This window comes from Vipera ursinii, assembly GCF_947247035.1.
Source record: "Vipera ursinii genome assembly, chromosome: 3".
In the NCBI taxonomy this organism is placed as follows: Eukaryota; Metazoa; Chordata; class Lepidosauria; order Squamata; family Viperidae; genus Vipera; species Vipera ursinii.
Genome location: NC_139516.1, coordinates 97716903 through 97740780, shown reverse-complemented (window position 1 = coordinate 97740780; position 23878 = coordinate 97716903).

Here is a 23878-nt window from a genome sequence, read left to right as displayed (position 1 = left end):
AATTAAGCTTTTAGAATAAAACTTCAAATTATAATATAGAATTTAGAATCTTATAATATAAGATAGTATTTTAATAAGTGTTGAATGGTTAAGACAATTTTTTTCTAACAATTGGTGATTTGTTAAGATGAAAAGTTGAATTTACTGTTAAATCATAAGAATGATTTGTGATGAACAATGTAAGTTTTGTAGACAAGAGAATTATTTTTTACTGAAATAGGGAATTGTAGATTACCCAAAAAGTAAGCTTTCTTCTTTATATTATAGGCCACATGAGAGTATTTTATTGCAATTAGGTAAAACTTAAAAACAGGATTTTGATATCTATTAGTCTAATTACATTGAAAACTTTTTTAATTGATTAGGTCATATCTAGAAATGTACTAACTTGATTACTTTGACTATGTGAAAACTAAGGGAATCAGAGAGGGAATCTTTATTGATGCAACCTGAACTATTTACAAACAACTTGTTATTTGTTACTTTTTACTACCCAACCACCATATTGCTTCACAAGTACATGTATATGTAAATATTGAAAAACCAATAAAACTTGAATAAAAAAACTAGATTTATTTGGAACTTTCCTGAAGTTTTGTTAGCAAATTACAGATTCACAGGAAATTACAGATCTTACATCTATCTCAGGTAGGTTGAGTTCACCTCAATGTAAAGGCATCACCTCATATTCTAAGCTGGAAAAATCTTTCACACATTCCAGTCACTGGAAACCTCTTCCAGCTATTAGAATTGCCAGTTAAGAAGAGCTTCTGGTCATGTAGCTGAAGGATAGACCTGGGGAAAAGTTTCTTCTCTGCCCGTGTCCGATTTTCGCCTGCCAGTGGGTCCATTTGGACTGAAAACTGCCCCAGAGAGGTGGCTACCAAGGGGTAAAGCTTTGTGGACTGCAGGCCAGTGGTAGCTGGCTCGCTGGAGCCAAAGGAGCCCTGGGAATCAGCAGAAGAAAGGCAGACTGCATTTATGCCATTACCAGCTGATCATTAGAGACAAAGAAAAAGCTTAGAGTTACAGCAAACAGCCGAGCTGGGTGAGAGTACCTTTTCTTTTCTCACTGGAAACGGACCTTTGTTTGGCAAATAGCTCTTCCAAAGCTTAAAAGCGAAGCCTTTTACTTTCAGGGAGGGCAGCATGATGCCAGCAGCAGGTGTTCCCTCAAATATCCTGGACCCAAGCCATGGGATGGAATGGTTAAAGAAATGGAAGGGAAAAAACATCCATGGGAGAAGAAAAGAGGCTAGCTGAAATACCAGAGGAATACAGAGATCTTGCTGAAGTGTTCAGTGAGGAGAGGGCAGATGAGCTTCCCCACCACCGACCCATGGACTGTGCCATATAGTTCAAGCCTGGGGCAAAACTCCCAAAACCCAGATTATACTCCATTAGCCCAAAGGAGAAGGAGGAAATGGAAAGATTCATAAAGAAAAACCTAGAAAGGGGATTCATTGAGCCAGACAAGCCTAAAGTGGCTGCTCTGGTTGTTTTTAGAGAGAAGGAGAGCTTTTTATGTTTGTCTGTGGATTATCGCCTATTGAACACAATCAATGAAAGCAACCTATATCCCTTACCTTCATGAAGAACATGTTACCACACCTCTCGAAAGGAATATTTTTTTACTAAAATAGATCTGAGGGAGGCATATTACCACATTGGAATTAAGGAAGGGGATGAATGGAAAATCACATTTAATTGCCCAATGGGGGTACTACCAATTCAAAGTTTTGCCATTTGGATCACAAGGGGGCCTCACAGTATTTATGCAATTAATCAACGAGGTACTAAGGGAGCATCTATTTAAGGGGGTCCTGGTTTATCTAGACGACATCTTTATCTTCACTGAAACAAAAGAGGAACATGTCAACCTAGTCAGATCAGTTTTAAAGAAACTATGAGCTGCTCACGTATATGCCAAATTATCGAAATGTGAATTCCACTAGGAAAGAATAGACTACCTGGGTTATTGCATATCCCCACAGGGCATTGAAATGGACCCAGAGAAGGTTAGAGTAGTATTAGAATGGGCACCACCTTACACAGGAAAGCAACTGCAAAGTTTTCTGGGCTTCACAAACTTTTACCACCAATTCATCCCCTCATTTGCCCAGATCGCCCTGCCCCTCATGAACTTACTAAAAACAAAGAGGGTATCCTCAGTAAAACCTAGCCAGCCACTAAAATGGTCAATGGAATGCCAAGAAAAGACTCTTTTCTGCAAAACCTTTTCTGAAACATCCAGACATGGATAAAGCAGGTGAGGGTTTGGACAGAGGGAGCTATAGAAGCACTACAGGACTGCTTTGAGTACACAGATTAGATAATCCGGGCCCATGCCATTTAGGGCTTTATAGGTCATCACCAGCACCTTGAATCTCACCCGGAGGGCAACTGGAAGCAGCTACTGATAACCAAGATACAAATGTTGAGGAGTATACCACTATGGCATCTGCATATATCCAAAAGTGCATAGATGATGTCTGTGTCCTGAAAACCATTGTTGTGAGGGTGAATGATAAACCATGGATGACTTATGAGGTCCGCAAGATACTGAAAGCACAGAACGTTGCTTTTAAATTTGGCGACATGCTGGCACTTAGAACATCCAGAGCAAATCTGAGAAGTGTTATAAAAGATGCAAAGCAAGCACATTGCCAGAAATTTCAGAACTTTTTTCAAGACCCTACAAACACCAGGCGAATATGGAAAGGAATCCAGACCATTATGGATTACAAGGTGAATCCACCAAGATGCAATGACGACATGGACTTCTTAAACAAACTGAATGCATTTTCTTGGTAGATTTGAGACATCAAATAGCACTCCTGCTAAGAAAGCTGTGCCCCATCCTGATGAGCAAGTGCTAAGCTTTGATGTCACCTCTGTCCAGAAAACACTGAGGAAAATTAACATTTGGAAAGCAGCAGGACCAGATAACATCCCTGGATGTGTCCTTAGAGATTTTGCAGATGAGCTGGCTTGTGTTCTCACAGATATTTTCAATCTCTCATTGCAGCAGGCAGTGGTCTCATTGTGTTTTAAGATGGCCATCAACTTCCCAGTGCCAAAAAAGTCCACAATTACAGGCCTCAATGATTACCGTCCGGTTGCACCAACATCCATCATTATGAAATGCTTTGAGAAGCTGGTAAAGGACTTTATTGTATCTAGCCTCCCACCAGCATTTGACCCACTTCAGTTTGCCTACAGACCAAATCGCTCTATGGAGAATGCTATCTCTTCTGTTCCATCTGAGCTTGAAGCACTTAGAGGAAAGAAATGCTCATGTGCATTTGTTGTTTGTTGACTTCAGTTCGGCATTTAACACAATCATTCCCCAGCATCTAGTAGACAAACTGGGCCTTTTAGGCTTAAACACCCCTTTGTGCAACAGGATTCTGGATTTTTTTACCAACAGGCCCTAATATGTGTGAGCTGGATCAAATACCTCTAAAACCATTTTCTTGAGCACAGGTTCTCCTCAGGGCTGCATCCTAAGTCCGCTGCTGTTCATCCTGTTGACCCATGACTCTTGTGCTAGGTTTGCCATCAACCATATTGTAAAGTTTGCAAATGATACAACAGTAGTGGGCCTTATTCATGTTGACAATGTGGAAGCTTACTGCAAGGAGGTTAAGGGGTTGGTGAACTGGTGTAAAGAAAACAGCCTAGTTTTAAATACCGGTAAAACCAAAGAAATCATTGTTGATTTCAGAAAAGGCAGGCACAGCCACACTTCTCTGTGCATTAATGCTTCACCTGTGGAGATGGTTACCAGCATCAAATTCCTGGGTGTGCAGCTTATAAGTAGGCTGGATTGGTTGCTCAACAGTGAGAAACTGGTGAAGCAGGCACAGCAGAGCCTGCACTTTCTGCATCGCATGAGAAAAGCTCATCTTCCTTTCCCTGTTCTGACCACTTTCTACAGGGGGATGATTGAGAGCATCCTGTCATACATCATCACAGTCTGGTTTGGAAGCATCACTGCTTCAGACAGTATGGCGGTGCAGAGAATGGTGAGGATGGACGAAAAGATCATTGGTAATTCCCTCCCTCCCATCCAGGACATAGCACAGAAGCATAGTTTGACCAGGGTTCATGAGATTATCTGGGACACTACTCATCGTCTTCACAACCTGTTTTCTTTGTTACCTTCTGGGAGGAGGCTTTGTGGTATCCATAGCAGAACATCCAGATTCAACCATAGTTTCATTCCATACAGCATTAACCTTATGAACCCTCAGGCTTCCTCCTTCCATTATATATTCAAGTTGGACACTATTTAATAATTTATTTTATTTATTTATTTATTTATTTATTTATTTATTTATTTATTTATTTATTTATTTATTTATTTATTTATAATTGAATTTCTATACCGCCCTTTTCCCGAAGGACTCAGGGTGGTATACAGGGCAGAAAAAGCTTTACATACAAAAGTTAAAATGAAAATAAATTAATTAAGCCCTAACAATAAATAATTAAAAATACCCCAAACCCTTAAACCAGGCCAGCCTGTTCAAATAAATAGGTTTTCAGATCATGGCGGAAAGAGCGAAGGTCGGGAGCCATCCGGAGGTCAACCAGTAATTGACTCCAGAGGGCTGGCATGCCCACAGAGAATGCTCTCCCCCTGGGGGCCGCAAGCCAACACTCTCTGGCTGACGGCACCCTGAGGAGGCCCTCTCTGTGAGAGCACACAGGACGAAGGGAAGATGACGCTGGCAGCAGGTGATCCCGTAAGTAGTCCGGACCTAAGCCATTTAGGGCTTTATAGGTAATCACCAGGACCTTGAATCTCACCCAGCGGGCAACTGGAAGCCAATGCAGCTTGCGGAGAAGAGGTGTTACATGGGAGTATCAGGAGACCCCCATCACAACTCACGCGGCCGCATTCTGCACCAGCTGAAGCCTCCGAGTGGTCCTCAAGGGCAGCCCCATGTACAGAGCATTGCAGTAGTCTATACAAGAGGTCACGAGTGCATGAGTGACTGTACGCAAGGCATCCCGGTCCAGATAGGGTTGCAACTTGCGCACCAGGCGAACCTGGGCAAAAGCCCCCCTGGTCACAGCTCCTACATGGTCATCCAAACTGAGCTGTGAATCCAGGAGGACACCCAAGTTGCGAGCCCTATCTATGGGGGGTAACACCTCACCCCCCATGGTTAAAGATGGAGTAAACTGAATTTCCCGGGATGCCGAAACGTACAACCACTCGGTCTTCTCAGGATTGAGCCGAAGCCTGTTCCTCCCCATCCAGACCCGAACCGCCTCTAGGCAACGGGACATCACATCAAGGGCATCACTCGGGTGGTTTCGGGTGGAGATGAAAAGCTGGGTATCATCGGCGTACTGATGATACCCCACTCCAAAACCACGAATGATCTCACCCAGCGGCTTCATATAGATGTTGAACAGGAGAGGCGAGAGGACTGACCCCTGAGGAACTCCACAAATGAGAGGCCTCGAGGCCGACCTCTGCCCTCCTGTCAACACCGACTGCAAACGTCCCAGGAGGTGAGGAGGAGAACCAATGGAGAACAGTGCCCCCCTTTCCCAACCCTCTGAGGCACCGCAGTAAGATACCATGGTCGATGGTATCGAAAGCCGCTGAGAGATCTAATAGGATTCAGACAGAGGAGCAACCCCTGTCCGGAGCCCGCCAGAGATCATTCACCAGCGCGACCAATGCCGTCTCCGTGCTCTACCCGGGCCTAAAGCCCAATTGGTACGGGTCCAGATAATCCGCTTCCTCCAAGAACAGAGGGAGCTGATGCGCCACCACGCTCTCAACAACCTTCACAAGAAAGCGAAGGTTGGAGACCGGACGATAGTTATTCAAAATAGCCGGGTTCAGGGCAGGCTTCTTGAGGAGGGGTCTCACCACTGCCTCCTTCAAGGCGGTGGGAAAACTACCCTCACTCAAAGAAGCAGTTATCACTGCCTGGAGCCAGCCTCGTGTCCCCTCCCGAGCTGCATAGACCAGCCAGGAGGGGCACACGTCCAATAAACACGTGGTGGAGCTCAGCTTCCCCATGATCCTGTCCACATCTTCCGGAGTCACATGGTCGAACTCTTCCCAGATAACATCACCAAGACCGCTCATGTCAACTCCGTCAGACTCTGCCCAGTCGGAATCCAGACCGGCTCGAATCCGAGCAATTTTGTCTGACGGATGTTGGCTAAACTCCTTGGCATGACCCTGCAAGGGCTCCTCCCTCACCTCCTGATTAAGGAGGGAGCGGGTCACCCTGAACAGGGTTGCTGGGCAATTTTCTGTGGATGCGATGAGGGCAGCAAAGTAATTAGATTTTGCCACCCTTATTGCAGCGAGATAAGACCTCGTAGAGGACCTTAGTCGCAATCGGTTGGATTCAGACTGGCTGGATCTCCAACAGCTCTCTAGGCCCCGTCTCTGACGCTTCATCTCCCGGAGCTCAATGGAAAACCATGGAGCCCACTGGGATCTGTGCCGGGTCAGGGGCTGCATGGGTACAACGTGGTTGAGTGCCTCCATGGCTGCCCTTTTCTAGGCTTCCACCAAGGCATCAGCTGGGCTGTGAGCGAAGGTGGCAGGCAGGGACCCAAGTGCCACCTGAAACCGCTCAGTGTCCATTAGGCGCCTGGGGCGGAACCATCTTGTTGGTTCCATGGCCCAGTGATGGGTAGTGGTGAAACGGAAGGTAGGGATGTGGGTCTATACATATGTTGAATGTAGTATGTTTTAGATGTGTCATGTTTTATGTCTTACTTTGAGAGCGGGCAACTAAATTTCATTTTTGATGTGAGCCATTGTGCCCACAGTAAAAAAATGACAATAAAGATTATCTTATCTTATCTTATCTTATCATCTTATCTTATCTTATCTTATCTTATCTTATCTTATCTTATCTTATCTTATCTTATCTTATCTTATCTTATCTTATCTTCTTATCTTATCTTATCTTATCTTATCTTATCTTATCTTATCTTATCTTAGCTTAGCTTAGCTTACCTTACCTTACCTTACCTTACCTTACCTTACCTTATCTTACCTTACCTTACCTTACCTTACCTTATATTGTATCTTATAATACAGGCAGATGCAAGCGATGTGGCAGTGGAGACTGTACTGTTATAAGAAAACGATGAATGGGTATTGCAACCCTGCGCATATACATCCAAGAAACTCACTGAACCAGAACAGCGCTGGCCCAGGTGGGAGAAAGAGGCACAGGATACGAGGGTCATTACTTACATGGCATCAGTTACTTGAAGGGAGTAAAATTCCCTTTCAGGTGTGGACAGACCACAAAAATCTGGAAGCATTGAAACCACCCAGGAAACTCAACCCCAAGCAAGCCTGCTGGTCCCAACATTTTCACCAATTCCACTTTACGCTCAAGCATTTGCCTGGGGGAAAGAATTTCCTGGCAGATGCACTATCTTGCATGCCCCAATATAACAGCACACAATCCACCAATTCTAAGCCACTTATGGCGGAATCACAACTGGCAGCGCCAATAACTAACAGAGCCCAAGCTAAATTAAAACCACAGCTGGATAGCCAAACCAGAATTGAATTCCGGAAAACTCAGGAAATAGTAGATGAATGGTTCCAGAAAAATAGACATGTGTGCACAATGAAGGATGGACTACCTTGGGTGGGGAAAAGTTATACATACCAACCATCCAGAGGGTCACATTCAGCTTTGCCATGACACCAAATCTGCAGGACATTTTGGATTTGTAAAAAGATTACACTTAATTAAAAGGCAATTTTGGTGGCCATCCATGAAAAAGGACATAGAAAGTTATGTGGCCAGCTGCCCAACTTGCACGACTACAAAGAGATTGCAAGGGAAATCACCTGGATTTTTACAAACAGTGGCAAATCCTTCAACCCCCTGGAGGGAAATAGCCATGGATTTTATAGTGGAATTACCAGAAAGCAATGGGAATACTGTAATCTGGATGGTCACGGATTTGTTTTCCAAACAAGTGCACTTCATCCCTTGCCAAAAGATTCCCACTGGAAAAGCCTTAACGAAACATTTTGTGCAGCATATTTACAGATTGCATGGGGCACCACAATGCATTATATCTGATAGGGGAGTGTAATTTACATTGGCATTTTGGAAAGAATTTTTATCCCTTTTAGGGACCAATCAGGGACTAACATCGAGTTATTATCCTCAGGGAAATGGTCAAACTGAAAAATCTAACTCAGTACTGGAGCAATATTTAAGATGCTTTATTAATTTCCAACAAACAAATTGGATGGACCTACTACTTTTTGCAGAAGTTGCCTATACTAATGCAGTCCACTCCAGCACAGGTTACATTCCTTTTCAAATAGCTACCGGTCAAAGTTTCAACCCCATGCCAGAAATAACCACAAACAAACCTGTAATCCCATCACTAAAAGAATGGATAGAACAATTTAAAAACAGCTGGCTGGATCTCCGGGTGGCAAGGCTCCGTTGATGGCAGCCATTTTGGCTGTCAGCCACGCTGTCTCCGTAGAGCCACCAAAAACAGTGATGATCAGCTGTTTGGCAGCTCGGAAGCCCGCTTCTCGTGACCAGAGGAGGGGGTGAGCGCCCAGGCAGGGGTAGAGCTCTCCCAGACCGCCAGAATTGAAACTCTGGTGGTTGAAGGGTTGAGCCCCCCCGCAGCCTGAGTTTGCTCCGGAATCCGGGATGCCTCTGCTCCAAGGCTTTGGAGCAGAGTAGGACGCTGCAACCATCCCTGCCAGCGAGAGTGAACTTTGGATTACTTGGATGCAGGGAAAGCTGTGCAGGAGAATGCTGTCAGAGCAAGTATTTGAACTTTAATTCAATAAATTTTCTGGAGACTTTTAAAAGTGAAAGTGTGCAATAGAATTAAGTGGGTGAAAATGGCTGGCAAGTCAACTAAAGTTCCTAGAAGCACGGGGGCTTCGCCAGTTCAGCAATCTTCATTACAGGCTTTAATCCCCCCCGGCACCCGCACCCACACCAGCCTTGACAATAAAAGATCTGCAGGATTTTTTTGCAAGAGGCTTTGAAAAAGCAATCTCAGCAATTAGTTGAGCTTATTGAGAAGAAAAATACAGACATTAAGGTCAGACATTTTACTTGTATTTCAAGGCATGGCTGTTTGTATTGAACATCTGGATGAGAAAGTGGAAGAACTTAGCCAAAATAATATGAGATTAGATGCCAAAATTATGGATGCTGAAACAGTGATGGAAAAGATTGATGACGATTTATTATTGGTCCAGCATAGAGAGATGGAGTTTGCTGTGAGAATTAGAGGGTTGAAGGAAGACCCTAAGGAAAATTTGAAAAAAAGTAGTTTCAGAAGCTCTATTATGGTGGATATAGATAAAATATTTCATGTTAATTCCTGGATTGCAAGACAAAGGAAGCTACCTAGAGATGTGGTGGTTTATTTTACAAAGAGAGCAATTAGAAATGAGGTTATTCAAGCCTTTTATAATAACAAATTTACAGTTGCAGAGCAAGACGTTTTAATTTTAAAAGAGATCCCTCCAAGAATTTTAAGGAGAAGGAAAGAATTTGCTTTTCTGGCAGAAGAATTAAGAAGACGGGATATCCAGTTCAGATGGGAGATCCCAGTATGTATGGTGGTGATGCATGCAGACACGAGATACCGTCTTCTCACAGTTTTACAGGCACATGATTTTTATGCCAATATTTTGAAGGCAGGCCCCATACCACTTCTGGAATCTAAAAGGAAGAATGGCAAAGGAGAGCGTCAACCACAAAGTGAGAGTATACAAGGTGCTGAAGGAGTTACATAGTTGAAAGATGGAGAATTCCAGAAAGCTACAGGAGTGGATCAGATTTCAGTACCAACGGAGGAGGTCAGAGACCAAAGAATGACACACGCTGCAGCTAGACGAATGAGACAAGAGCAAGAACAGCAGAGAGCTATGATTGCATCTCAAAAACTTACTTAGAGTGAAGCAGTGGGAGGAGCGAAGCCAAAGAGAGTGCAGGTGATGTTGGAAGAGGCGCTCCAAAAGCTTCAGGTCGCAAAAGATGGCGACAAAGCTTCTAACTTGGAATGTTAATGGTCTAAATTCACCACATAAGAGAAAGAAATTATTTCAATATCTAAAGCAATTTAAAAATTATGTTATTTGCTTACAGGAAACACATATTCGAGCAGCTGATCAAAAGTACCTGACAAACTTTAGGTTGGGCACACAGTTTATTGTATTTAAAAATTGTAAAACTTTTCAATGAAAAAAAAAAAAACACCTGGCCAATAGTTAGAAAAGCCCTGGACAAAGCTAGACAAGCACATAAAGCACAGGCAGATTAAAAAAAAGAATTGAACCCACCCCATTCATTATAGGTGAAATGGTATATTTGTCTACAAAATACCTAAAATCCTTACAGCCCTGTAAAAAATTTGGCCCAAAATCCATTTTCCAAAAATCATAAACCCAGTAACAGTAGAATTAGAATTACCCCAAAATCTTAGACAGATACACCCAATCTTTCACTGTAGTTTGCTGAAAAGAGAACAGTCACTATTATGGCCAAAATTTTCCCACCACCACCTCCAATCATGGTGGAAGGAGAACAACACTTTGAAATAAAGGAAATCCTAGATTCTAGAAGATACCATGGAACAACTCAATATCTAGTAGCATGGAAACACCTTCCCTCCTCACAGAACGAGTGGGTTCACAAACGTCATGTAAAAGCCCCAAAGCTTTTAAAGAAGTTTCATTCAGAGTATCCTAACAATCCAGACGAACTTTTATACCTGTTTTGTTTTCTTTACAGGTGGATCTCTCTTATTTTTAAGGGGAGCCAGATGTCAGAATCCAGTTAGATTTCATTCCTACCTATCTTCTCTGATTAAAAATCCAACTCTTACGTTCTCCTGGATTCTTTCATACTAAAAAAGGGGAGTGGGAATGCATGGGGACGTTTATTACTTTCACTTCCTGTCTTCACTACAAAGTAACCTTTTGTTGATTCACTCCGAGTATACTAAACATAACAATGTAGCCATCTGCCTTTCATCCTATGCCTCTCTGAAGCTCTTCCCTGTACCAACATTTACAAAAAAAGCACTGACTATAGCCATTTGTGTACCTCTGTTTCTAGTGAATTAAGATTAACTTATCCCAGCATCTTTAGGCTATCTGGGTCTTAATAGGGAACAATAGGCTTCAGTTAAAACCTGTCATAATTGAGTGATTTGGGCTTGGAGGTACTCTGGTTCTTGGGCTATTCTCTCTGGTGCAGAATGGGATTGCATTGTTGAAATCTGGGGGCCTTTCTGGATTCTCAGTGAGAAGGTGGCATTTGTGGCCAGGAGGCCCTTTGCACAATTTTATATTGTGCATCAGTTGCACCCATTCCTGGTTTGACTCCTGGTCACTTATGTCCCTAGTCACCTCTTGGTGAGATACTCTACTACAATGCACTCTACATGGAGCTGCATTTGAAACAACAAAAACTTCAGATGGGGCAAAATGTGCCCCAGTTTATAAGCAGTTATTTATGTCTGTGGTAGAACACATGTTACACCTCTACTTCATGAACTGCATTGGTTACCAATCTCTTTCCAGATCCAATTAAAGATGCTGATAATGAATTTAATGCCATTTATATCATAGGGATTAATTACTTTTGATGAAAGACTGTCTTTTCTGGATTTCGTCTGCCAGTCCCACCAGATCTAGCAGAAAAGAGATGTTGCAGGTTTCATCCAGCTAGGAAGCTATAATTGGTAGACCCTTTTCTGTGGTGGCAGACCCTTTTCTGTGGAATCTTCTCCCCACTGAGGTGAAGTTGGTCTCAACTCTTTTGAGTTTCCATCCATCTCTTAAAACCTAGCTGTGCCAGCAAAGCCTTCAAACCCCAGGTAATGAGTGAAGCTGTAAAGGACTCAATTAACATCCCATCATCTGTTATGAGGACCCAGACTGTTGGGGGCAATAAGCTGACTTTGTAATAATGCCTCTTGGGGGGGGAAAGCCCTAATAAGCAGGCATATACATAGAATGAAGGCTATTGCTAAGCACATTGGTTTGTGCTTAAATTGTAAGCCGCCCTGAGTCTTCGGAGAAGGGCGGGATATAAATGAGATTAAAATAAAATAAATAAAAATAAAAAGTATTCCCTTGTTTGTTTTGCTTTTTTACAGTTTTTAATTTTTTATAATTAATGATGATAGTGGCTTTACATATTTATTTATCATTCTTCTCACCCAGTCACTTTTGGTGACATTAACAGATATAGAAATTAGATAAATAAATAAATATAGCCAACCAGAGTTGCTTTACAAGATTTTTCTGATAAGTTTTCTTTATACTTTACAACCTGCTTAAAATAATTTAAAGGTATTATTGTCATGGTACTTCAAAGAACTTCAAGGCATTGTTTACCTTAAAGAATCTTTCAATATAGTTGCATAGTTTCAGCATGTACATATTGGAAGCCAAGATCTGAATTCTCTTCCCCTGAACACATGTATCAAGCACAATTCCCTCCCTTAATTAAATGTCATAAATCACATTCTCCAATTACTTTAAAATGCAAACTTTACCTCCACCAAATTCTTATCTTCTCTTATTACAAACAGTCTTGAGATACATTCTTCCTACTCCCCCCAGTGTCCACTAATTCTAACTCTAAAAGTAATATACAAGTTAAAGAAAGGCTATATCTCCCTATGTTGTCAAGCAAGAACATCCAATGTTAGCAGCATTGACAATTATATTACCATGCTAAATATTTTTATACTGCTACTCATAAGATGTAATAGAATTTAAGCTAAATTTGATTTTAAAAAACCACCAATTTGATATATATAGCAACAAATGAAGCTTTCTTTGGATACCTAATCCCAATTTTTAAAATAATTCAAAATATAAATAATTTTTCAGTTTTCCAAATTTGCATGACCTTATATAAACCCAAATTATCAAAAAAGGGCTATGGTCTACTTTATCAAATGTCTTTCTGAAATCTAAGTCAAATATATACATTGTATTCACTTGATCCACTAACCTTGTCAAATAAAGCAATAAGATTTGTGTAGCATGAATATCAAAAGTCTTTTCTACATTCAGCGAGTCTATTGCTACTTATTTCAATTTTCCTGATACTATAAATCCAGAATATAAATTAGCAATTTAATATTATTATACTTCTTTGACCTTTGATAAAGAAACAGATTGTGCAGGATGGATAATTAATATGATCTGTAATTTCCATGACAGAATTGCTGTCAATATTTTTTGCACTGACATTTAGCAAGGAAATTGGAAAATAGTTTCACACAGTCAGCAGTTGTTTACTATAATAGTAGAAATAATGTGACATTGTTGAGTTTGGACTTTTCATTTACAGGATACTGACTTTACTCCCAATATCATTGCTTTATACTGCTCCAGAGATACTTGGTTTCTCTTTAGATGACATTAAAATTTTATGAAATTCTATTTAGGTCATCTTGCACAACTGCTTAGAACAGACATGTCAAACACAAGGCCCGGGGGCCGGATGCGGCCCGCTAAGTGGTTTCATGTGGCCCGCGAAGCCATCCTGGAAATAGTGAGGGAACGGCCCCCACCCACTGCCTTGGCCCTGGCCCAGAGACCTCCTTCTGCCAGAGACCCTCAGATCTGTCCCACTCCTGCCCAGGCCCCCATAGGCACCCTTGATGCCAACGATGTAGAGCTGGCCACGCCCACCCAGTAGGCCATATACACTCTAGCCACGCCCACCCAGTAGGCCACGCCCACCCTGGCCATACCCACCTGGCCCCCTGAGGGCAACCGCAATGCTGATGCGGCCCTCAATGAAATTGAGTTTGACACCCCTGGCTTAGAAGGTCCTTCTTCTCTCCCCCTCCCCCACAATTTTTATTAAACTTTTTTTCTTTCTTTTCCCATGAAGCATAACCAGTTATAAGACCATCTATATGTATCTTAATAGTATCACAAATAAATCATACATTCATAGAATGTCTAAAACAAAGCATTCTTCAAATACTTGCTGCATGTGTTTTATACAAAAATCTATTCTTTAATATTTTAAATTGCATCTAGAAAAATATGATTCCTTATTGTATTTAACTGGTGTCACTGGGGCATGATCAGGTATGGGAATCATCCCTGTAGTGTGTGCATTAGCCAGTTCCCTTAAGGCTAAAGATTTCTTTCTTTCTTTCTTTCTTTCTTTCTTTCTTTCTTTCTTTCTTTCTTTCTTTCTTTCTTTCTTTCTTTCTTTCTCTCTCTCTCTCTCTCTCTCTCTCTCTCTCTCTCTCTCTCTCTCTCTCTCTCTCTTTCTTTCTTTCTTTCTTTCTTTCTTTCTTTCTTTCTTTCTTTCTTTCTCCTTCAAGTCCATCTGGTAACTGTTCAGATAAGTCTATGTTTCTTGGCAACATTTTTGGAAGTGGTTTGCCATTGTCTTCTTCCCAGGACTGAGAGGAAGTGATTCACCCAAGGTCACACAGCTGGCTTTTGTGTCTAAAACTCACAGTCTGCCACTTTCTAGCCTGGTGCCTTTAAGCACTATGTCAAACTGTTCCTGAAGGATCAAAATATTTAAAAATAATCCAATCAAGAAAAACTGTGCTGGCAAGATTAAAATAAAGTATATTATTGTTGAGAAGGATTTAAAAGTCACTATATATTTATAAAATTGAACTCTGACACATAAGCTTTCAGTACTTTCCACATATGAGAATGGTAGAATGATTTAGGGAGAGAGGTACTGCAATCTAATAAAGAATCTAAAACATGATTAAAATCTCCAGCCATAATTATTTTATCTTCAGCCAAAGTAAAAAAAAATGTTAGCATCGTGAAATATATTTGGAAAATCCTCAGTAGAGCCATAGTAATAAGTGCAGTATGTTTATTAAAACATGTAATTGCACACAGACATATATACATGTGCACATAAGTGCACACACACATGCACAAACATTTTCTATTTCATTTATTTATTGTTACAACACAAATGTTGAGGTCTTAATCAAACTCACTACAGGTCAAATACATTTTTGTTTTCTATTAATGTATATTTGACTAACTCATCCCTTGGATAAAAGATCCATCTTTTATGGAAGAACATTCATTTCTGGTAAAAAAAAAACTTCAGGTTTTAAATTGCGCAATGTAATGAGTTATATAGTTTGGGTAATGAAATGTCTGCAAAAAAATAACTAAGCTCACAGAGAATCAGGAACTTCTCAAACTTAAAACCTTTTAGATTTTATAAAATTAATATCATATTGAACTATAGCACTTCCTTTCAGGTTGTGGCTACATACACATGAAGAGAGAGAGACAGACAGATCGACACATATGTTAAGGAAAACTAAAAATCTAAAAATCTAAACCTATAAAAGAGCCATTGTTATATATTCAGTGTCATATGTTAACCTGACAGCTCAGCCGGGCAATCAGCTGTGTAACACCCGGCAACAACAGGTGGTGTCAAACTCCCGTCCGATTGGTCAGGCCATTCTGGCGGGACCCTTTAAGGATGTGGATTGGCCGCCGGCTTGCCGGCAACAGTATTTAAAGGAGCTGAACTGTGGAGAGTTTGTCTGTTCCATCCACAATAAAGCTGAGCACTGACCCGATGTCCTGTCATCTGTTCCTGATCGGTCTACCCACGATACTTAACAGTGGTGGCGAAGGTGGGATACTGCTTTGAGCTGAAGCACTAGCTGAGTCACTAGAGCTGAAGCACGAGCAGACCGCGGGAAAGGAGGGAAGAGAAAATTCTCCTGACTAAATTCCTTCCGGGAAAAAGCAGTACCCGTACCAGGACAGAATGACCCAAATTGGACACGTCCGTGAGTTTGATGTCCATCACCCGGGACAATGGGAGTCCCACCTGGGACAAGTCGAGGGGTATCTCTTCATGAACAAAATCACAGAAGATAAGGCGAAGGCAGCGGCATTGCTATGCATCAGCGGACCCGCCGTGTACGACGTGGCAGTCGGGCTATGCATCCCAGATCCTGTCACGGCACTACCCTACGCTGACCTTGTCAGCAAATTGAGCCAGCATTTCATGCCAAAGAAATCTGAAATTTACTGGCGTCTCAGATTCATCCAAAGGAACCAGATTCCTGGAGAATCGGCAATGGATTTCATGGCCACCGTGTGACAAGCCGCCCGAATGTGCAGATTCCCCAACCTGGAAGGTCGGATTCAGGACAGAATTGTGTTCGGCCTGAGCGACAATCACCTCCAGCAAAAAATAATCGCGAAACCAACCTGAGCCTGTCAGAAGTCATCAACGAAACTATGGCTCAGGAGGCGATTAACGAAAAGAACGCGCTCAGACACAGTAATAACCCGAGTGGCTCTATGCATCAGGAGAATGCTGCGGACAGCAGAGAGGGGGAACAGGCCAACGAAGCAGAGATCGATGCCATTCTCCAGAGGCTGGAGAAGTTCAAGAACTGCCATGACCACATCCAGACGCAGAAGAAGCCGGTGGGGGCCAGCAGAATCACGAGAGTCCCAAGCCACAATGCAAGTGGGAACAATCAAAATTGTGCCAGCTGCGGGGGCAACCACCCCAGAGCATCCTGCCAGTTCCGCGGTGCCAAATGTCATGCATGCGGTAAAACTGGCCACATCCAAACCATATGCCGAGCCTGAAACCATGACAACTTAAACAACATCGAGGAAAAGCCTGCAGGTACCAGTAACCCCCTTGAACCCCCAGGGACCCGGGCACCCTCAGTCATAGAAAATTTGGAAGTGGCATGCCAGTCAGCAATTCACCCCGCTCAAACCAAATATCCAAATTACAATTAGTGTGGAAGGAATCACTTGCCAAATGGAAGTGGCTTCTGGCTCACCTGTTTCTTTAATTTCATTAGAGACCTATTCGTTAATTTGTTGTAAGAGAAGGTGGCGGATTTGCATAAGACCAACCAAAATTAGATTAACGGACTTCCAACGCTCCCCGATAAAATTAAGAGGACAGGCCACTGTGTCAGTCAAGTATAAGAGATTCCAGGGCCCACTAGAAGTACTCATCACCGAGAGAAAAAGGACTAATTTAATAGGTTTAGATTGGTTTGAGGCCCTGGGCATTTGTCTGTGGGGAGTAAACAGCGTCCAAATGAGTAGCCTAGAATCAGTCTGTAGCGAATTCACAGATGTGTTCAGGGGGGGATTGGGGAAATACACCGGGCCCCCAGTAAAATTAAGACTCAATCCCGAAGTCCTGCCCATTAGAATTAAAGCTAGGAGGGTCCCATTCGCTTTAAAAGAAAAAAATGAAAGTGAGTTGGATAAGTTAGTGAGGCAGGGAATTCTGGAACCCATAGAAGGGGGAGAATGGGAAACTCCTATTGTCACCCCCCTAAAACCAAATGGTAAAATAAAAATTTGTGCAGACTATAAGGCCTCGGTAAACCAGGCCTTGAATCCGCATGCTTACCCAGTCCCCTCGGTGAAACACGTCCTCGCAGCAATACAGTCCGGCGCCATCTTTGCGAAGTTCGATTTGGCACAGACGTATCAGCAAGTTCCGGTTACCCGCAAAACAGCTGAAATTCAAACAATTGTCACACAAAAGGGAGCCTTTCGAGTGAATCGTTTACAATTTGGAATTGCTGTAGCTCTGGGAATATTCCAGGAGATAATGGAAAAAACACTCAAAGGTATCCCTGGTGTGTGCCCATATTTTGACGACGTGCTGATAGCCGGAGAGTTGGAAACAGAGTTAGCTGACAGGTTGAGAGCAGTATTAAACAGATTCCAGACAGCCAGTTTAAAATTACAGAAAGACAAGTGTTGTATTGGGGTAACCTCAACAGAATTTTTAGGGTTCAGAATAGATGCACAGGGCATCCACCCCACTGACTCTAAAGTTAGAGCTATCAAAATGGCTCCAATCCCTAAGAACAGGGCAGAATTACAGGCATTCCTAGCATTGATTAATTTCTATCATTCATTTTTACCTCACAAGGCAACCATTGCAGAACCTCTGCATAGGTTGCTGGATAAAAACGCCCCTTGGGAATGGTCCACTAGGCACGACAACAGTTTCAAAACCCTAAAACAGCTGCTCTCTAGAAATTCAGCTGTCACACATTTTATAGAAGGAAAACCCTTATGCCTTGCGTGCGATGCCTCACCTTATGGTGCAGTACTCAGTCATTTAGAAGAGACTGGGGAGCAAAAGCCAATTGCCTTTTACTCCAGGACACTTACACTAACTGAGAGGAACTATGCGCAGATTGATAAGGAGCGTTAGCCCTTGTGGCAGGGGTTAAAAAGTTCCACGACTACCTATATGGTAGGAAATTCACCATCTTCACTGATCACAAACCCCTGTTGGGGTTATTCACAACCAACAAAATAGCACCACAGATCATATCCCCCAGAGTCTTAAGATGGTCTGTATTCCTGTCTGCCTATTCTTATGACTTAAGATATAAACCTGGGAAGGAGATGGGACACGCAGACGCGTTAAGCAGATTGCCCCTGTCAGTTATTGAGCCAGACCCAGCCCCGGCCTGTAACGTCATTGCCATTCAGGAGCTCCCTGACTCCCCCCTCCAAGCTAAGTATATAGCATGCAGTACAGCTGGCGATAAAATCTTAAGCAGGGTATCAGCATGGGTAGCCTCAGGGTGGCAAGCACAAAGCCCAGGGAAGGACTTCCAACCTTACTTTACCAGAAGAAACAAACTGTCTTCACATAAGGGATGTCTATTATGGGGTAGTAGGGTCATAGTCCCTGACAAACTGAGAACTAAAGTTCTAGAGGCATTACATGAAGGGCACCCGGGTATTGGTAGGATGAAGGCTCTGGCCCATAGCTATGTGTGGTGGCCGGGTCTCGACAAGGAAATCAAAGGGCAGCTTGCAGGGTGCTATCAGTGTCAAAAAACCAGACCAGAACAACCTCAGTCCCCTGTACATAAATGGGAACCAACTTATGTGCCATGGTCAAGAATCCATATTGACTATGCAGGCCCCTTCCAAGGTCACTTTTTTCTCGTAGTGGTGGACAGTTATTCTAAATGGTTGGAGGTAGTACCTGTGTCTAGCATGACCATGTCCAAAAGTGTGCAGGTGCTTAGGGGGCTCTTTGCAACACATGGCCTACCAGATGTCATTGTGTCAGACAACGGCCCACAATTTAAATCTACTGATTTTCAGGCTTTCCTCAGGGCCAACTTGATTAGGCACATCACATCTGCCCCTTTCCACCCGGAGACTAATGGCCTTGCAGAACGAATGGTAAAGTCAACAAAAGACGCCCTGAAGCGAATTATAAGCGGAGACTGGCACCAGAGACTGGCACAATTCCTGCTGAGTCAACAAAGAACAATCATAAGCATCCATATGCTAACAACAATAAACTATTAATTCTATCACCCTCTAGCTCATATAAAATGATTACAAGCAATATTAATATTACATATAAAAAGAAAAAAAACAGAAAAGGAAACTTACTCAAATGCTAAGTAAAATTTCTTAGTCCCATATTTATTCTGGATATAATCAATCCACTTTTTCCACTCCATAATATAACGTTCTTGCGAATGATCTTTCAGGTAAGCCGAAATCTTTGCCATTTCCGTCAGGTCAGAAACTTTTAGAGTCCATTCTTCTATAGTCGGCAGTTCTTCCTTTTTCCAATATTGAGCTATTAAAAGTCTTGCTGCTGTGATTAAGTTCAGCATCAACTTAACGTCCACCACAGTAGCTTCTGTAATTATGCCCAACAAAAACAGTTGCGGACAAAACTTTATCCTTTGCTTAAAGATCTTCTGCATATTCCACCAAATTTTTATCCAAAAAGCCTTAACCTTTTTGCAGGTCCACCATATATGAAAATATGTTGCATCTTCGCCTCCACACCTCCAACATTTAGGCTGATAGTTCAGATACATACTTGCAAGCTTTTTGGGGTCTAGATGCCATCTATAAAACATTTTATAAAAGTTCTCTCTTAGGTTTTGGGCTTGCGTAAATTTTACGTTCCTCACCCAAATCTTTTCCCACGTATCCATTGTAATAACTTCTTGAATATTCTGAGCCCATTTTATCATACAATCTTTAACAAGTTCTGTTTCTGAATCAATTTCTATCAATGCAAGATATATCCGTTTGATATGTGCTGTACCCTGGTTTCTAATTTGCTTTATCAAATTTTCATCAGTCATTGCAAAACCAATTTTCTGATCTTCTTTCCACCTGGCCCGTAACTGAGTATATTGAAACCAAGTTTGAACGATCTTCTCATCTCGCAAGAGATTGTACGGCTTCAAACACCAGACATTTCTTTCCAGGCTTAAAATCTCTTTACACGTAGTCACATCATGTTTGAAGCCAACATTTATGTTTTCTATTGTGTGTTTTGGGATTGCCCACAATGGCATCTTGTAATTTAGCTTATGTCTATACTTCTTCCAAACTCTCAATAATGCCTGTCTTAAAATATGCACTTTAAACACATTATCTACCTTCTTATCATACAACAAATATGCATGCCAGCCAAATAACAAGTCGTGGCCCTCAAGATTTAATAATCTTCCTTGTGTCAAATTAATCCAATCACTTATTCCTGACAACGCAGCAGCTTCATAATATAATTTAAGATTGGGCATTTTAAGACCACCTCTTTCACGCGTATCCTGCATAATCTTAAGTTTAACTCGTGGCCTTTTCCCTGCCCACACAAATTTATTGATACCCCGTTGCCATTCTTCCAGATTAGAGTCTTTTTTAAGAATCGGTATCATTTGGAATAAAAATAAAAATTTAGGCAGGACATTCATTTTTACTGCTGCAATTCTTCCCAGTAAAGACAATTGCAATTTTTCCCAGCTCTCCAATTCTTTTTGAATTTTTCTCCATAACTTTTCATAATTATTTTTATATAACTTTGCATTTGAGGGTGACAAATACACCCCCAAATATTTGACCCTTTTAACAATCTCAAATCCAGTTAATCCTTCTAAAAGGGCCTTTTGCGATACTGTCATGTTTTTGGCTAAAATTTTCGTTTTTTGTACATTAACCTTAAATCCAGAAACCTTCCCATATTGCATTATTATCTCCATCAGGTCCACAACAGAGTTTTCTGGCTGGGTCACCATAACAACCAGATCGTCTGCAAACGCCCTCAGTCTATAATCCTGATCTCTAATTTGAATACCCTTAATTTTTTCCGAGTTCCGTATTTTTACCAATAATATCTCCAATGTTAAAACAAATAATAAAGGTGATAACGGACACCCTTGTCTTGTGTCCTTCTCAATATTGCATACTTCAGTCAAACTATTGTTAACTATTATTCGGGCAGTTTGTTTTTGATATAATGCCCTAATTGGTTGCAAAAATTTATCCCCAAAATTCATTTTATCTAAAACCTTCATCAAAAATTGCCAATTCAATTGATCAAAAGCTTTTTCAGCATCTAGAAAAATTAGCGCCGCAGGGATCTGGTTGTTCCTTTCCAAAAACTCCACCACATCAACTATTTGCCTCACGTTGTTTTTCATTTGTCTACCACTAATAAACCTGGTTTGATCCCCATGAATCACCTGTTGCAGAACCCTCATCAGTCTGTTAGCTAACACCTTAGCAAATATCTTGTAATCTGTATTTAAAAGTGATATCGGTCTATAGTTTTTAACTTGAGTAACATCTTGATCTTCCTTCAGAATCAAAGAAATAAAAGCCGTTCTCCAAGACGGAGGCACCTTTCCCCCCTCTGAATTGTCTGAAACAATTCCTTTAATGGCTGTATCAGCTCCAATTGTAGATTTTTGTAATAAGCCGCAGTCAGACCATCCGTACCTGGCGCTTTATCCACCTTCAGTTCCTTAATTGCTGTAAAAATTTCTTCTTCTGTTATCAATTGATTAATCTCCTCCTTTTGTTCTTGCGTAAGAACCAGGATGCTAGCATTCTTCAAATATACATCAATGTCTGTTTCATTAATCTTCTCCTTAGCATATAGTTTAGAATAAAAGTCCACAAAGGCTTCGTTAATAAGATCCTGTTGAAACACAACCTTTCCCTTATATTCAATTTTATCTATATTAGAAGCCCTTTGCTTTTTCCTTAACCTGTAGGCTCGCCATCTGCCTGGCTTATTAGCATTGCAAAAAGTATTGTGCCTAGCAAACCGTAAATTAGTTGCCACATTGTCATATATTATTGAGGGGGAATTGGGCCGACAGCTTAGAAGGCACTTAGACCAGTTGAGGAAATGGGCTCCAGAAAACCAACAAGAGGTAGTGACCAGTGACAGAGGGTCAACCACAGGCCCTGCAGTCACTATAACACCTGAAGGGCCCCCGTATGTGCATATGCCAACCACGTTTAACAGGGAGAGGCCAGAGACCTTTGTGGCATCTCAGAACCTGGGGAACCAGCTGAGGGACTCCAATCCCAGACAAGGGGATAGAGAGGAAGAACTTAACCGGTCTCCAGACAGGGTGGAGCTGCCATTAAGACGTTCCAGCAGAATTCGAAAGCCCCCAGCATATCTGCAAGACTTCGTAAGGTCATAGGTCATTACCAGTGGCACGACTGAGAGCCAAGTTAATTATTGTTTTGTTCTTGTTGGGGGGGGAAGGGAATGTTATATATTCAGTGTCATATGTTAACCTGACAGCTCAGCCGGGCAATCAGCTGTGTAACACCCGGCAACAACAGGTGGCGTCAAACTCCCGTCCGATTGGTCAGGCCATTCTGGCGGGATCCTTTAAGGATGTGGATTGGCCGCCAGCTTGCCGGCAACAGTATTTAAAGGAGTTGAACTGTGGAGAGTTTGTCTGTTCCATCCACAATAAAGCTGAGCACTGACCCGATGTCCTGTCATCTGTTCCTGATCGGTCTACCCACGATACTTAACAGCCATTGTTTAACATGGAAATACCTGCCTGTCATTAATAAACAACTTGTTCCTAAGCAAGCATAGAGACTATAGATAAAGAGCAGGAAAGTGTTACAGGAAAATGATACACTTGGGTAAGAAGACATGCTTTGTGATATAAGTATTTTATTCATGAGGGCTCATCTTTAACTGGGAGGGATAGAGTTGGGAGGGTGTATATATTATTTTGTAAAAGGTAAAGTGCTGTGGAGGAATAGTGATATATACAATGTTTGTCACAAGAAAAATAATCTAGTACATCTGTTTTTAAAAAAAAAATGCTGGCAGATTGGTAGCCTGCAATGCTATAATATGTTCTACATCTGATGGTGAAGCACATGAATAAGTTAAAAGCCATTTTGCATCTGTTTTTAGACAGTCTATTCACGCTAGAATGAAACTCACATTATCTGTCCCAGGGCTATTAAAATTAATGATGATTCATGTATATATTTAATTCACACCTGCCATTTATGGTTACCTTGGGTGAGAAACCACATCACTCAGTCCCACCTTATCTGCAATGCCAAAATTAATTCTGTTTTTAAAAAAGGCTGTTAAAGAAAGTTCAGATCACATTTCTCCCTGCAATGATCTTTTTATTAGAGAAAAGTAACGTAAATGATAATGCTTATATTTTCTGAAAGGGGACCTTATATTATACATTGATCCCTTTGGTGTTCTAAGATTTGAGACTGGCCATCTCAATGAAGCCAGTTTTACATTCTCCATATCAATGTATAGGTAGTCCTTAGTTAACAATTGTCCTTTTTAGTGACCATTCAAACTTTAATGGTACTGAAAAACACAGCTTTATGATTGGTCCTTCAACTTAAAAACATTGCAGCATCCCCGTGGTCATCTGATTGCCATTTGTTCAGTCAGCTTATAACAAGCAAAGTCAACAGAGAAGCCAGCAGTAAGTTGCAAATTATGATGTTTCACTTAATGACCATAGAGCACAGAGCATA